We start from the raw sequence: 16799 nt of genomic DNA, 5'->3' as shown, positions 1-16799 counted from the left end.
GATGTGAGTGACCTTTTTGTGTCCATGTCTGGTGTCCTCACCGAGGCACATTTCTTGACAATAATGTATGGATTGCAAAGCTCTTCCCAGCCTCTGGTTTCATTGCTCAGTGTCCTCGGGCAGTGCTCCATGGACCTCTGTAGGCAGCTGCAGCACGCATGGCCCATGGTCCCAGCTCACTGCTGGCTGCTTGTGCTGCCCCAGCTCCCCAGCCTGAGCTAATGAGTGCTGTGAGAGCTTGCAGTGGTGCTTCTGCTGGCTCACAGCATGGCCATAACTTGCTCAGGCATTCCTGCATAGGGCCTGTCAGGGCCCAGATGGGATCTGGCTTGCCAAATGACAACTGTTTTAAAACCTGGTTAGTGAAGAGTGGTGACACCTCCAGCTACATGCAGTTAGGTGTCCAGGCGCTCCAGCCAGGACATCACCTTGCTAGGGATGGCTGGTGCCATCACCAAGCTGACCGGGGGCTGTATGCAGCACAGGAATGTTTCAGGGTGGCCTGGGCTGGGAAGGGATCACTGAATTTAGATATTTGGAGGTACTGCACTGATTTGGGCTGTTCAGGAGACCTGTGCCTCATCTGACATGGCAGGACACAATTTATCCTTCTGTAGCTCACCCAGAATTGTTCCCTGCGACACCACTAACCAATGTTTCCCTTCTTGCAGGTAGGGGATGTGCAGTGATCTGAATTCCTGGCGCAAGCAAGATGTACTTTTTTACATTTTCCTCACAAGAGCAAAAATGGAAAGAAGTTAATTGAAACACAACCTTTCACTTAGGTGTTTAGAAGGAGGAGGTGGGAAAGCATTCAAACCACATGGTGGCTGTTGCAGCTGCTCCCTTTACCGACTAGTTTAAAGGCTGGACTATTTACCCAGGACACAGGGGATGTGGCCCTGACTCTCTCCTCCACCTTGCACAGGTCTCCTGGCAGCACCATCACCACTGCAGCACTGCTGGAGTCCTCCTGCACTGCTCCCCTAAGCCTGAGCTGAAGCAGATTGAGTACTCAGGGATATTGCCTATGGGGAACATCGAACTGGAGCAACAGTGAATCACTCCATCCCGAAGACAAGTTCAGGATTTCACCCTGATGGACCCACGCTGCAGAGGTGGACTGAGGAAGGATTATTCAAAAGTGCCATGGGGCAAACTGAGCCTGAAAGAGGGTGAGGAACAGAGGTAATTATTTTAGCTCAGCAGCACTAGGAACTAGGGAAATACCCAGAGGAGAGCCTGATGAGATTATTCCTCATGGGACAAAGAATTTTAAGACAAGCAAAATAGTTAAAGCATTTATGGGCGTGATACCTAGGAGAAAAAGCAAGGGACTGCTCACAGAATTTGGTAATATATGGTGAATTAAGAAAGAAGGTTGCCTAAACTACAAAAGATGATACTCAGTGAGCAGTATATGACTGATCTAAAAATAGTTCTGAAGTTCAGAAATAGTGCTGAACTTGCAGATTTTGAGAAGTTGCATAAGCTATTTTCAGAAGGCAAAAGAATATAATGGTATAACTGAAATGGAAGAATGCAAGTGTCTCGAGGTTTTGAATGTTCTCTATGTACTTGTGGATTGCATGAAAAACATAGCAGATAAAAAGAGAATATACCTTTTGTCCTAGTAATAAACAAAATAAATGTTTGTTCCTATATAAAGTCTGATTCCAGAAATATATGCAACACTATAAGAGTACTTTAAAGTAATATCAAATACAAAGGTATATTTTCCTTTTTCCTAAATACCATATTTTTTAAAAAGGCTGTGGCTCAAGCGGTCCAAAGTATATGACTGAAAGCTTTTCAGAGATAATCTGCAGGCTTGTTCCACCCCTGGACAGTGACGAATCTGCCATAGAGAGTACTTTCCACACAGAAAGGGGCTCCTCCTTGTGGGATGTGCAAAACAGCAGGAACACAAAGCGTCAGGAATATCGATCTATGTATAGATGGCAAAGATACTGTCAGTTTAATTTTAAAATCAATACAGGCACTTGTAATGATTCCTAATGTAATGATTCAAAGCAAGTCTCTTACAACCTTTGGCATTAGGGCTGGTGAAGTCAGGACAGAGAACTTAAAAAGAAATTAGTACAGCTCTAACCATGCCAAAGGACAGGAGAGAAGGGCCAGAGTTTCACAGAGTAGTTCTCCACCAGAAAAATTTTTACTGGGTTAGGATGAGTAAAAATGAGGCTTATCCTTAATATAGTACAGTATTTTGGGGAGAATAATACTAACAATCATAGCATATAGCGCTGTTACAAGGATGAATTTTTGTGGACCAACCCCAAGGAACAAAAGCTGGACCAAAAAAGCCCTGCAATAACATGGATGATAAACATAATACCTTCTTGAACCTAGAAAGCAAAATAGAAAGACTGGAAAGAGTAGTATTCTGTATGAGATTTGTGGTATTTTTGTGGAGAACTGACTAACAAGCACATGATGCACGGTTTGGAAGAGTGGGGGGAAAGTGCTGGGACAGAAACCTGAGCTTTCAGAGAAATTAATCTGACTGACATTAAAACAACCTCAGCTCACATGCTTGTAGGAGAAAGACTCAAGTGCCAGATTGCTAATGAAAAGGTAGCCACGATCAAGCCATGAATAGCAAAGAGACATGGCAAAGGTTTCAAAAAATGGCAACATACTGAGGAAAATCTATACGGAATATGTTGGCTCCAATTGCAATATTGAGCCAGCTGTTGAATTGCAGCCTGGAAAAGCGTAAAATATTGAGAACTGGTAACACAAGCTCCAATTCTGTAATACTTGTGCGACAAGCAGAAGAGAAACTCGTTAGGCAGCTGAAAATGTCACACAGCTAATTGCTTCATTTTGCTAGCTACCTTCTGTTACATGCACATCAAAAACCACTCCATAAGATGGGAAATACTCAACTTTTGAGGAGCAGTAGATTCTGTGGCATCCAAGCACCTCCATGCTCCAAGCTTTTGCTGTCTGGCACCATAGTAAAGAAATGCTGCTATTCCCATTTTACAGACAGGGAGGTAGATCAAAACAAAGTGATTTTCTAAAGGTTCCACTGAGAGTTTGTTGGCAGGTCAGGGACTGAACCCAAGAACCCAAAGAACTAGCTAAATCTTTAGCCACTAGAATTTTTTTTGCTGAACTGTGAAACAGATCATTGCTAATAATCCAGATTTGTTATTCTTTTCTCCTTCGATAGATTTAAGGGCTTTCACGTGCCACCCCCTTGTTCTCTCATGTGTTTATATGGAGCATGCACTGCATATTTGGTTGCAAGCCAACCATGCCTCAGTTCCTCATCTGCTCTTTTTTATGTTGCAACTTATCTCGATCTCACCTCTGCATTGTCTTTTATAAGTGTATCTCTAATCTCAAGCAGTGTTTGACACCAGTGTCACAAGGGGTCATTGCAGCAGTTGTGCTCCTAATGGTCTCCACTACTGCATCTATGGAAAACTTGAGCAGCTCCAGGAACAGATCACTAGGTGTTTGAGATTATTTTCAAGAACCTTCGCTAAGTATTCACCAGGAATAGGGAGACAGCTGTTAACACTCCAGAAATACCAAGTGAAGGTTTGAATGCCAAACCAGAAAAGGAGTTGAAAATATAGTAGATGATTTATCAAGGGCATATTGGAGAAGTGTGAATAGAGATGGTGCTGTCATGATGTATCTTACAGTGCCCAATATTGGAGCGACTGCTTAGAGAATTCCAGTTAGACGTGGGAAAATTTATGATCATTGCCAGTGTTGAGGGAGTCTATATTAAATGAGTACCAAAAGGCAAAATGTGAAGAGCCTGAGGACAACGGAATTTGTTAAGGACAATGAAATTTGGGTGGTTGGGTTTGTGGTTGGTTGTTTTTGTTTTGGTTTTATGTTGTTGTGGGTTTTTTTAAAAAAAAAAAACAAAACAAAACAAAACACTCTGACAGAGATTATTATAAAGAGGTAAGAGGAATATGCAATTTTATCACCATCTCACTTGCCATCAGTGGTAGTTCTCCCCCTCCCTACCTTCAGAAATCAATGGATGGAGAGAGGACAGAGGTCTGGGGAAGGAGAGACGAGTTCTGCATTGCAGTGTGGGTGGTGGGGACTGAAGAGCATCTGCTGCTTTTGTTTCCCCACTTCTTCACTGCTTGTTTCAGAGGCAGCTGGGAGGTAGCCCATCATACAAAGGAAGTAACTTAATCCAAATAGCAGGCATCAGTAATAAAAGATAAAAGGATACCTGGCAAGAGGGCTGTACAAAAGAAGAAACATTTTTACTGAGGTGTAATCACACCTGTGGTGTGAGGTGTGAATTGTTGAATGTAGTGTGTTTAGGAAAGATGGATGCAAAATCAAAGGAGCTGTTGGCACTGCTTGAGTGATATGTGAGCTCAGTTTTGTCTATGTTACTTGGAATTGGCTTTTAGCTTCTGCTGCTCTATTATCTGCACTGTTTTGACAGTAACTTAATAAAAGTAGGAGCCAACTGCTCTGAGGGATCTGTGTGTCCAACCTGGATGTTCAGTCCAAGTCCATCCTGGTGTCTAGCTGGCCATGCATGTGCACAGATGCCACTTTTATGCATACAGTTGCTATGCTAGTGCCAAGAGATGTGGCATGCACAATTTGTACAGGCACATAGGTAAACAGATAACTCGAAAATCTAGTCTTGAAAGTGTTGTGGTCTTTACCAGAGATGTAATTCACCTTAAATCTGTTTAATAATAGCATTTTAGAATGTGTCAATCCTAATGATTATATAAAGAGACCTGCAATAGTTTGTCATCACATGTTCCGTTCATTTTGAATAGTACACGGATACTAAGCTCTGATTCTCTGCCTTTGATCTCAGGTAACGATTTATTCCTATGCAAACTGGACTCTAAATGCTGCTGAACTGGAATTCAGTTGTCCTGCATTGCTCTGCTAGCATGAACAAACCACTTCCTAAAGGTGAGGGAACTCTGTGGTGTTTGGTGGCTGCCTGACACTGGTTTTACATGTGTGTGAAAGGCTGGGATCCGACTGGCTGTATTTGGCTGAAATACTCAGGCTTAGTAAAAATATCTTCGTTTCACCTCTGGAAGGAAATCATACCCAGTAGGCAGTTCTCTGCTCTTAATGCCAGTGAACACTCAGTACATATGATGTAATATTAGATTGCCCAATATTTGACATGAAAAAAAGCTTATAAAAATTGGGTATGTGAAGATTTATTGAGATAAACCTTGGCAAGCTACCAGGAATCCTTCTGTGAGAGAAATAACCACCCTAAGAAAGCAGAGCCCAGAGCACCTCTGAGGACTGGGCTGGCCAGAAGTGAGAAATGGTTACTGCGGAAGCAAAGGGAATTTGAAGTGCTCTTAGAAGAAATGGATGGATATGAAAAGCTGGTGCTTTGAGCCTAATTCCTGGCCTTTCTCTTACAAGTTACTAAAACCAATAGTTTGGTATCTAAGCCAAGAAGGCAAATGGTATCCTGGAGTGCATTAAGAAGAGTGTGGCCAACAGGTCGAGGGAGGTCATCCTCCCCCTCTACTCTGCCCTGGTGAGATCACACATCTGGAGTGCTGTGTCCAGTTCTGGGGTCCTCAGTTCAAGAGAGACAAGGAACTACTGGACAGAGTCCAATGGAGTGCCACAAAGACGATGAGGGGACTGGAGCATCTCTCCTACAAGGAAACGCTGAGAGACATGGGGCTCTTTAGCCTGCAGAAGAGAAGACTGAGAGGGGACCTTATAAATGCTTACAAATATCTAAAGGGTGGGAGTCAAGAGGATGGGGCCGGGCTCTTTTCAGTGGTGCCCAGTGGCAGGACAAGAGGCAACAGGCACAAACTGGAGCACAGGAAGTTCCACCTGAACATAAGGAAAAACTTCTTTACACTGAGGGTGTCAGAGCACTGGAACAGGCTGCCCAGGGAGGTTGTGGAGTCTCCTTCTCTGGAGATACTCAAAACCTGCTTTAGCAGGGGGGTTGGACTAGATGATCTCCAGAGGTCCCTTCCAACCCCTACCGTTCTGTGATTCTGTGATATATGCCATTTATTCAACACAAATGGTTGTTCAGCCTGAACAAATACCAATCACAGATGGCAGGCATAAAGGCACAAGGCGAGATCGCTACCTTTGGACTAGTGTATGAACCAAGTGGGAAGTTCCTAAGAAAAGTTGAAGTTGCTTTATGCAGCTCATTGTGCTCCGGATTACATTCCTGGACCTTCCTGATAACAGGCGAATTGCCAAAAATAGCTTCCTCTGATACCACAGTGCACAAGAACTGATAACATAATGCCAGTGTTAACGTGTACGCCTCTTGTTGCTTCACGTGCCTTTTGCCCCTTCCCTCCCGGAGCATAATTAGAAGAATCCTCAATAAGAGGACTTAACTGCAATCATTTTAAGCTGGTCCTCCATGACTTCTGAACCACACAGTACACCAAATGAATTACAGACATTGGCTGTTGCAAGGCATCGTGACTAGAGGGAGGTACATCCACATTTTATTACAGAAATACAGCTCTTTGTGTCAACTGTCCAGAAACTTGTGAAGTTAGAAACCCTAATCCATATATTTATGATCTTTGAGTAACTAACTCTGGAGATAAACAGAAACAAGCCAGCATTTCTGCAGTGATCCTTTCTCCTCGAGCACTGACAGCTTTTCTGAGTGCTGTCATCTCAAGGGAAGGCACTGGGACTACAGCATCAATCACTTCTGAAGCGCTGTCAAGCCCAATGGGGCAGAGCAAGCCTGAGCTGGGGACGCTGCTGCCAGCATGCTAGCATTCTGACTCAAAAGCTTATCCACTGGGCTCAAATGGCGCGACCGGAAAACAAAGCAGCAAAATCCCTAGCTGACAAAAGTGGATGGAGGCAAGTCAGGACTAGAACAAAACAAAAGTTGCAATAAAATATAGATTATCTCAGCCCAGTTAAAAAAAAAAAAAAAAAGGAGGGGCTCTCGCTGGCCATGGGAAGTCTATGCAGCGACAGGCACAGAGCAGTCTTGGACACTGATTTATGTCCCCTCTTACGACACTGAAACATGGTATGGAAGGCAGAGCTATCCACCCAGTACAAAAAGAGAAAAAGTCATGTTTGTTTTCCCTTTAATAGGTGGCGACATGAGACGACCTCAGGTTCATTGTGTCCTGTCTTCATTAAGGATCAACTTTGATCTCTGGTCTGATGGGCTATGTGTGTTTGAGGTGAAAAGGTGCTGACCCAAGGAAGACCCTGACATAGATACTTTGGTGCAGAGCTGAGATTTTCTTAGGCTAGATCATGAGCCCACCAGCTTACATGTGGTTTCAAAATGCAGACAGTGGACACAGCTTGGAGACAGAAACATCCCCAAGCACTGTTACGATAGCTGTGGAAATGGCAGTCACTGTCTGCAGAGCCACAGAAAGACAGATCACTGCTGCAACATCCTCTCTTCAGGAAGGGGCACACATGGTGCTCATGCACCAGCCAGAGGTCCAGACCTGGGAGGGAAATGTGCTCTACCAGACCTGTTCAGACCCACAAGATGACATCAGTGTGCTTAATTGCTTCTCAAGGGAGCCATTAGCTGGTATAAATGCCTAGCCTCCCAACTTCTGGCATGGTGAAAGGCCCAGCCTGGGACAGTCTGAACATCTTCCTTAGCTTTCCTAGTGATGCAAGGATTAACGGGCAGATCCATCTGCTGAAGGCTCAGAAAGAGATGGAGCTTGTGCCAGTGCATCAGGGAAGAGGACTGGCAGAGGCAGGCCTATGCACAGCAGGGGCTGGCCTCGGCCATCCGGCGGATGGGAAGTTGTGGTGGAGGCTAACCACAGGGCATGAGCATGGGCTGCATCTGTCCGCAACACCCACGTACCATGGGAATGGCCCTGATGATGCTGGGAAGCAGTTCGGCATGCTGTCTGTCCCCTGCTTCCCTATATTTTTCCTTGTACTACCCTTCCCTGCAAACATCACCCGAGCAAATGTAGCATATTTAAGCTTCAGTCAGGGCTGGCTTAAGTTTGACTACAGTATTATCTAAACCACTTGTCTCAGAAACAGTTTTGACCATTATTTTCACCCTCTTCTTAATATACAAATTTATATTTTTACTTACTGGCAGCAGTGCAAATGCAAAAGGCCCTCTAGACTTGAGAGCAGAGGCACTGCGTGGGGAAATACACGCCATGTGCACCAGAGGCTTCAGTGTCTTTATATATATTTGCCATGTATTGAAAATAAACGAAACATTTCCTATAGCCTGATGGAGAGTAGTTGATGTTTCAGTCCTAATGCACAGTAGCAACCAAATCTAAAGAATTAGATTTGTCCTCATCTCTTTTGTTTGTTGATTGTTACATCCTGTCAGCCAGTCCTCCAAAGCAGACTGCTCTTGTACCTCAGAAAACTGAGACATTAATTCACAAATTACCCTGAGATTATTAAAAACCAAACCCCATCCCTTTCTAAAAGAATGGGTTTGAACTGTGAACCATTTAGTCTACTTCTGCCTTCAGAAACTATGACTTAAGAAATCGTTAGCCTGAACTCCAGCTCTGAGGAGGGTCAGGGGAAAGGACCTTTCCCGTCCTCTCTCAAATTATGGTGATACACCTTAATTCTTAAAGCTTTGAACGAGTTAGTCCTGTCTGTATTGTTGTTGCAGCCCAAACTGACTCAAGAGGATGTCTGGACTAAATGATAGGCAAGAGAAGTTAAACCGAACCTCTCCTATTAAGCAGAGAGGACATCAGTCCTGGAAGAAGCTTGTGCTGGAATGCAGAAGGGGGTGGGCAAACCCAAGACACTGAGGCATCAAACACACCAAATGGAGGTGGTGGGTGGGGAAATAAATTGGGAAAATAGAAAAAGAATGCTTATCAATACGGTTATGGGCACTTTATATATTAAAAATATATATATATATATAAAACTTCGCCTTAACCAGACATAAGTGTTTAATCGCTAAGCCCTAGAGACCTAGAGAGGTCATGAAAAGCATGACAGAAGCAACAGAAGATGAAGATCATTAGCATGATCAGAGTTTAAGTGCAGGCAGGCAAATAAAGAGACCGGAAGGAAAGTATGAAGTATCTTGCTAAGAAATAACAGGGTTTTCAAAGCAAAACCTGAAGTATGTCAATCAGTTGAAAGGCAAGAAATCTGTACTTTTAGCCAAAGCCTGTATGATCTGCCCTACATCATTTTGGCAAAATGACCAAAGAAATATTTCCTGGGAGTATTACTCCATCTCGTGAACTCAGAAGTTAGCCTTCGTTTTGGGAAAAGGCAAGCTAACTTGAGACACCGAGGTTTAGCTGCGGTGTCAGGTCTAGCTGACTTGTGATGAGGAAATTATGTTCCAATAGAAAGCTGGAAGGCTTGCTTTTTGGGGCTAGCTGTTGTGCTTACCCTGATGCACAGAGCAGAAGCCAGGTTAGCTCAGGCAGACAGGAGCAAGGTACATTTGCATTGTACTTTGGCTGCCTGCTGCTGGGTTTCCTTCCTGCCAGAATGTCAAGTGATTACAGTCTGCAGCTGCTAATTTTTTCAGACACTTCTCTGAACCTTTGGGGAAGCAAAGCCACAGCGTTTCTCTTCTGGACTCTTAACTTTGTACTTTAGATACTTACTACTGGCTGAGCAGGCCAATAGCATGCTCTCTTGGACAGGCTTTGCAGCAGCCTGTTTCATCCAAGTAGATTGAAATCAAAACCCTGAACCTTGTTTGTCTCTACATGCCTCTGAAAGAGCATAGTAATCTAAACTGATTTAATATTCTCAGGCTGAACACAGAATTTCTCTTTAGACCTTATCCTCAGAGGATACAAAGCACTTGTTAGCCCCAAAAGTCACTTAAGTGGGTGGAAAAAACCAACAACAAAAATCTAAAGTCTTAATCTGTAAATCTCTAGGGAGAATATTAGCTTTTTATTGTTTCCCTATCAATAAAATGCAGGAAACAGTCCTAACTGCCCCACCTCTACAACTTCCCATTATTTATCACAAGAAATGTCCCTTCTAGGCTCTTTGATTTACTCCTACAAATAGATTACGCAAACATATCCCAGAATTCAGCATCTGGAACAGAACAGATCCAAATTCTGTTCAACAAAATGCAAGGTGCCTTCATGTGCTGCTACTTCAGAGCATAAGCTGACTGCTCTCAGAGAAGGTAATGTACTGTATTGTATTACAAGCTGAACGTATGAAAACATCCAGGTAGTCCCAGAAAAATGGCTAATCAGAATGCATTCGTTGGAGCTGGCAGGAAAGCCCATGTTGCAAACACTTGTTTTAAAAATATTTATTTTTAAAATTTAATTTTGTGAATTTTCAGATAAAAGAAGCCCTAAAATAGAGAATGGAAACTTCAAGTTTGAAATTCTTGTGTGTTGATTTCATTTTTTTTTAATATTCCCTATAACCTCTTTTCTTCTTTTTCAGTTTGAAAGAACCGAAGAAACTAAAATCTAAAAAAACCTGTCTGAGGCAGAATGCAGCGCCAAGACCAGGTTTCTAGAAGAATGTGTCTGTAAGAAAGAAACCTACAGCTAGTAAACAAAATGCTTCGAGTTGTTATCATTAAGTTATCTTGAATAAACTATGTATCGTGTATTTTCCTGAAGAGTATGACCAAATACTCATTGAGACCACAGATCTCCCAGTAGGTTATGGCTAAAAGCCCAACTAATGTTTTGGTTCATATCCAAAAGAATTTTTTGTTTGTTTTTACTCATTCCTTACTCATAAAACAAAACAAAACAAAACAAAAACCCACAAAACCAACAGTGAACTTAATGGGGTTTGCAATACAAAATCCATTTTTCATTTATTAGAGAGCACTTCCCCCAGACTGTAGAGAAATTGTTTCCCAGCATAGAAAAATCTGTACTGATGTGGCTCAGATTTAAAATTTAGTAATGTATTTCCTCTGCTAGGGTTATTATGAATTTCTGTACGGCAATGAGTCATTCTGGTGGTGGAACACCATAAATGTTGAATGGCAAAACAACAGCAAAAACTTTCACAAATTTGAAAATATCACTGAAAAAGAATAAAAGCATAATTGTCTTCTGCCATTATGGCTGCCTTAATTTGAATCACACAGGAAAATGCTTTGTTAATGGCTTTCTTCTTTTACTCTTCATTGGCAATGAACCAAACCAAACCAAACCAAACCCCTTTCTTTGTTCTTTCTCCTTTACGCATTGCTTTTCCATCTGGTTTTAGAAGAAGCTGGTCCTGTGGGTTAGCAGTTATGTTGAAATACTAGAGATCTGGGGTCATTTCCACAGACCTCCTGAATAGCTATGGATTGACAATTTTGTCTCCACTACTATTCTGTAAAATGGGAATAATTCCACTTTTCCTCACAAGGGTGTTGCTAGAAAATCTATTGCTGCAAGACACCCAGCTACCATGGGAATATTCAAGGCATATATATTTTGTATTTTTCCTTACAAGCGTGTACTGTGTAGAGTTTAAGCTAATAAGTCCTGACGATGATCCATGATGATACGGTGATTCATAAGAGGAACAAATTTGAATAGATTTAAATATGTACATGTAAAAGAAGCATGTGTGGCCTCCCAGCACTCTTTGAAATATAAATGTGAGAATTCCTTTAGGTATAATGCTGAAAGACTTCATGCCAGACCGTATTGGCAGGTGCCAGGCAGAAGAAGCCAGCCAGAAGGACTGATTTATTTGGCTTTCTGCCAGCAGACCCCAAAGGCTGCAGACCCGTGACACTCCAAACTGCGAGGTGGGCGGTAGGATGCACTCCACTAATGCCACTTTTTGCTTTTAAGCCCAAGTAGAAGGCTTATTCCTGTGTGTTCTGGGCTTGTGGTCTTTTTTTTTTTTTTGTCTGCTTTTCTACACCAGCTTCTCCAAGTTCAATTTTCATTTTATTCCCCTCCTTGAAGTATTATTTATGACTGAATAGCAAAATGTTATAGGCTGAGCAGACAGGGCACTATATATAGCAAGAGCCGGGCAGTTCCCCACTCTAATCATCTCCTTCTGCTTTTATGTAGATAGTAAATGATGGGCCACAGAGGGAACTGCCATTCCTCTCTAGGAAATGCATGTCAAAGGATTTTAAGCACTGCATCCTGCCCAAACCAAGGGAAGGTAATTTAGGCTTGACATGGCAGTACTGGCTTTTCCTAGTGCTGAGGAGCTCCAGATGAGATCTTTTGTCCTTCAGCTGAGTGCTGAGAGCCCATGTTTTAAAATAGGGTATTTAAATAGCAAATGGTAGTATTCCCAGCCTGGAGTAACAGGCAAATTTCAGCCAAAAAAAAAGTGGCATTCATTCACATCATCCCACTCTGCTGACTCCATTGCAGACTTACGCCTCTCTCTGCCTTGGGAACCAGGCCATGCCTTGGCCAGTGGCTCAGCTCTGCCCCACCAGGGCCTGGGCCAGTCAAGGCTGCCATTTGCTTTGTTTGTGCTTCGGGCTCATTCCCCTGACTTGCCTCCCCCAAGCCAGCTGACTTGCCTGTGCTTTTTTCCCTCTGCCAAGTCTGCTTTGCTGCCTTCTTTCAGGTCTGGAGCTGTTCTGCTGCCTGCTCTTTTTACAGCTGTCCAAGTGAGCAGAAATAGTTGAACCAACAAGAGAACTTCGCCAGCTCTGGTCACTTGGGTCCTACAACTTAAACACAGTATGCAAAATCTTAAGCACCAGGTTCGCTGATGGGGCTTAGCCCCAAATCCACACAAATCCAAGGTAATCTGGAAGCAGTTCACTGCCTCCTCTTAATATTAGTGTCAGACGTCGTCAGCTGAAATGGGGGCTGAAGGAGCTGGAAGCTGTGTGCGTGCCTTGTTAGAGAAAGTTTGTGATCTAAAAGTTTTATCATCTGCACATAGAAAACTGTCAGAAAGTTTAGTGCTTTTACCTGTGCAGAGCTACAGGTCACAGGTTAAGGCCCAGTTCCAAGAAGCGACCAAGGTACCGCAATGTGCAGGTGCAGAGGACACGCTGAGGACAAGGCTGTCAGTTAAATTTTCTGCCCGGCCTAAGGGTTGCTCATGTATTTTATCCACTGGCTGATTAAGGTAAAATAGAAAAGCATTCTGCCTTACAAGCAGTGAGTGGAACTGCAGGCTCCACCCTCCCAAAGGATGACTTAAATATGAAGCTACAGTGCCATGCTCTTCCTTTCCTTCTGCCTGATCAAATGCATTTTTAATTCTTTAATGCAAAGTAGGAAGGCATCAACACAAGAGTTGGAGAGCTTTCTCTTGTTCCAGAAAAGCCTCCAACAGGGTGGCTAGAGACCTCCCCTGGGAACACCAGCAACTCTTTCACCTTTTGTGGATTTAAAATCACACTCCTCGTGTTCCGAGTGACTACCTAACTCCTGAGGTACGAGATGAACGGAGTGTCGTCTCCTTCTCAGTGCTGGAGCACAGCACCAGGTACCATAGCATGTCATATCCAGGCGGTCTCAGTAGTTCCCAAAGTCAGGTCACCCAGTAAGCCATGCACTGGCCTGATTGTACAGGACCTGTGGGCAAGAGCAAAAGCACAGGTTTAGTCACCCAAGGCATACAAGCTCTCCTACTGCTAGATTTCAATATGCTTTAGGAAGCCACTGTTCAGTAAGAATTGTCTTATATCCAACTGACTATATAAAACACAGAAGAATCTAGTTGTCTTCCAAAAATAAAATAAAAACTGGACATGCTGTTTATTCCAGTTGTCTATTCATTACAGGCAAAGCACTTCAGAGTCACTCCTCCTGAGGTGCTAAGATACACCTGCCGTGGTGTTTCCATTGCAGGCTTGCTATGACCCAAGTCATTGATACTATCTGGTTAAATCACTTCAGATGAACACAGTGAAAGCCAATAAATAAACAAGAGAATTGTTGATTGGAAATGTTTCCCTACTCCTGCCACCAGTAAAAGCAGCCAGCAATCTGCTGTGTTTGCAGGGTGAAACACAGTACAAACCTTTTAATCCTCAATCCAGAGCTCACCTAAAAGATTTAGGGCCAAATATTCCTCTTATTTATCCCACTGTAAATTTAGGGAAATTTCATCTGAGTTAATGTACTGCCAGGTGGTGGATTTTGCCTCAGATCTCATTATTTGTTGGGTTTTTATTTATATTCAGCCACTGTGTGTATACACATATACAAAGCAGTAATTTTTGCCAGCAATGAGAATAGAGTAGAGTTTGCTGTATAAATCAACTTTTCTCAGTTAATATGTTGCAACCCCTGAAGGGGTTATAAAAACCATCTGGGGGCTTGCAAAGCACTGAAAATTTTATAACAATCTAAAGCAAAGAAAATGTAATTTCTTCCACTCTCCATATAGCTGCACCATTTTCTTGGCAACCTGTCAAAACCATACATGAAACAACAAATTCTATAGGCTTATCACTTTTACCATAATTTTTTACTTTAGCTTTATAAAATGTGTATGGGAATCATGAAGTTTCTTTCACTTTTATATAGGATTTCTAATCCGAACTGCTTGAGAAATGGTGCTCTAAAATTTTTGGCTTCAAATGGCAGTAGTTTTCATTAAGGGCCTCCACCTTAGTCTTCTCCTAAGCTGCTTGTTAAAACTACAGCGTATTTTGTCAAGCTTAGGCTTGTTTGTGTTGGAGCCAGTTTTTCTATTTCACTGCGACTTTCTGCCTGTCAGCTTCCTCTTTAAGCCTAAATCATACTGGGAAACATCAACATTTCCCTCTGTGGGAAGAGATGTTTTGCTTCAAGTGGAAAAAATGGATGAGATTTCCTGTATCCTCATTAGCAACTTGGTGTACGGTTTGAAATCTGCCCTTTCTAAGGTGAGATACCATCTGAAGAACCTCTGTCGTTTTAAGTATAGCCTCACAGCACATGCAGCTTGTCAGTGGATTTTGCTTTCATGTACGCATCTTTAATCTCTGTGCATAGGTACTTATCTATGAAATTAACTCCAGCAGCAACCAAGTGTATCCCATATGCACCCACCTAAAGAGAATCTACACCAGGTCTTGCAATGCCTCCTCTGGCTGAGTTTCTCCAGCAGTTTAAGCCAGTCTTGCTCCTGGCTGTCATTGTCCTGGCCACTTTGTTGTTCCAGTGCCTCCAGCATTCATCAAGCCCCTCAGAAGGCTCCTTCAGAGCATAAATTCAGGAAAAAAAAAAAGCTCCATGTTGTGTTTTTTCCCTGCGAGGCTGAGATGCATCACACAAGAGCCTGGCAAGCAGCAGAGCTAGTGAGGCTGTGAGACCCTTAGAGGGGTAGGGGCAGAAGGGGGGGATGATAGTGCTCCCCTTTTGGCAGCTATTAGGTTAAGTAGGCCAGTCTCATGCAGCTTCACCCCAAACTCCTCTTGACTTCAACTATTTTTGCCTGATGCTTGAGTTTCCACAAATGAGTCCTTTGCTGATGCCAAGTACTTCATAGATGTGATGCCTCACTCTTTCAAAAAAGTGTGATTAGTTAACTGTTTAATAGGCACAAATTTGATCACTTAAGCCATTTGCTAACAAGCAGAAACAGTGATTTCTTGCCTGGGTGACAGGTGGTTGTCCACAGCTACTTCAGTTTCTAGCTGTGGACTACGTGGCAACAAGAGAAGGGAGGAACAGCATTCTGGCTGCAACTCTTTCACTCCAGTTTCACTGAATTGGAACTGTGCTGTCCAAACTGGGGGTAATCGAAACTGAGCCTATTTCATGGTCATTTGTTCAGAACCTAAATTCCCTTATCCCTGTCCCATTTCTACTGAAGACAGACTAGAGTTTGCAGCTGCAAAGGCTGGGTTCAGATCCAAGCTGAGGATATTTGGGAGCTTGGCTGTTGGCTTAGGTCTTCAGCTTTTTGGACTAGAGCCAGGATTCTTGCCCCAAGATCTGGGTGCAGTCATGGTCTGGCTTTTCTGCCTCCTCTCCATAAGCCAGATTGTACCAAAAGGCTCCTAAAAACACTCAATAACATTTTTCCATGTGGTTTTCATGATGTGCAGGAGATCTAACATGGTCTACCGAGCTTTCTGTCTTCATCCATGAGAGAACATGGATACTCAAAGGTTGCCCCTGCTAATATGAAAAATTATGCAAAACGTGGGGGGGGGGAGGGGGGGTGTTGTTGTTTTTAATTCATCTCTATTTTCAACTCAGAAATGGGATTGCATTTGTAAAAATGATGTTATGAAGCATTTTGGGAAGAGGAAGAGAAGAAAATTTTTAATTAAATCAGCAAAATTTACCTAGTTAGTAAATAGCCCAAGAAACATCCACCTCAGCTGGCACTGCCCATGAAGAAACCCTTCCTCGACAGCACAGCCTGCTGGTGCCAGCACCTTGTCTCAGTCAAATTCTCCTTGTCCTGGTTGAGGCTGAGCTCCTTGCCTCCCTGCACTGCCATGCTGTGCCACCTCCCTCATCCTGCCCGCCAGTGTTTTGGTTTTGTCCAAGCACAGGGGGTCTCCACAGAGAGAGCCCACCTCGATGGACGGAAGGCTCTCCACCTTAAAAACCAACAATGGCTGCCACCACCGCTTCTCCAGCTAGTGCCAGGAGCCAGGAGATGGGTTGTTTTGTGTTGGGGTTTTTTTTTTGATCCAGAAGAGTACAAACACCTGAGGGAACAAATATGGTTTATTGCATACTTGTCCTGTTTCTTCAAAGCTGGACTGTGCCATGCATGAGAAAATTTTTGGAAAACAGGCACAGAAAGGATGGCTTAACAAGGCAGTGTTGTCCGCTGCTGGACCAACGCACTGGGGTTGACAGCAGCACCATTTTGGTATGAATAGTGGAAATTCCCTCTTGTGCTTTGCCAGC

Source organism: Leptosomus discolor, chromosome 7, assembly GCF_034619465.1.
Source record: "Leptosomus discolor isolate bLepDis1 chromosome 7, bLepDis1.hap2, whole genome shotgun sequence".
NCBI classification, from domain to species: domain Eukaryota; kingdom Metazoa; phylum Chordata; class Aves; order Leptosomiformes; family Leptosomidae; genus Leptosomus; species Leptosomus discolor.
Note: the sequence above shows the minus strand (reverse complement) of the source record.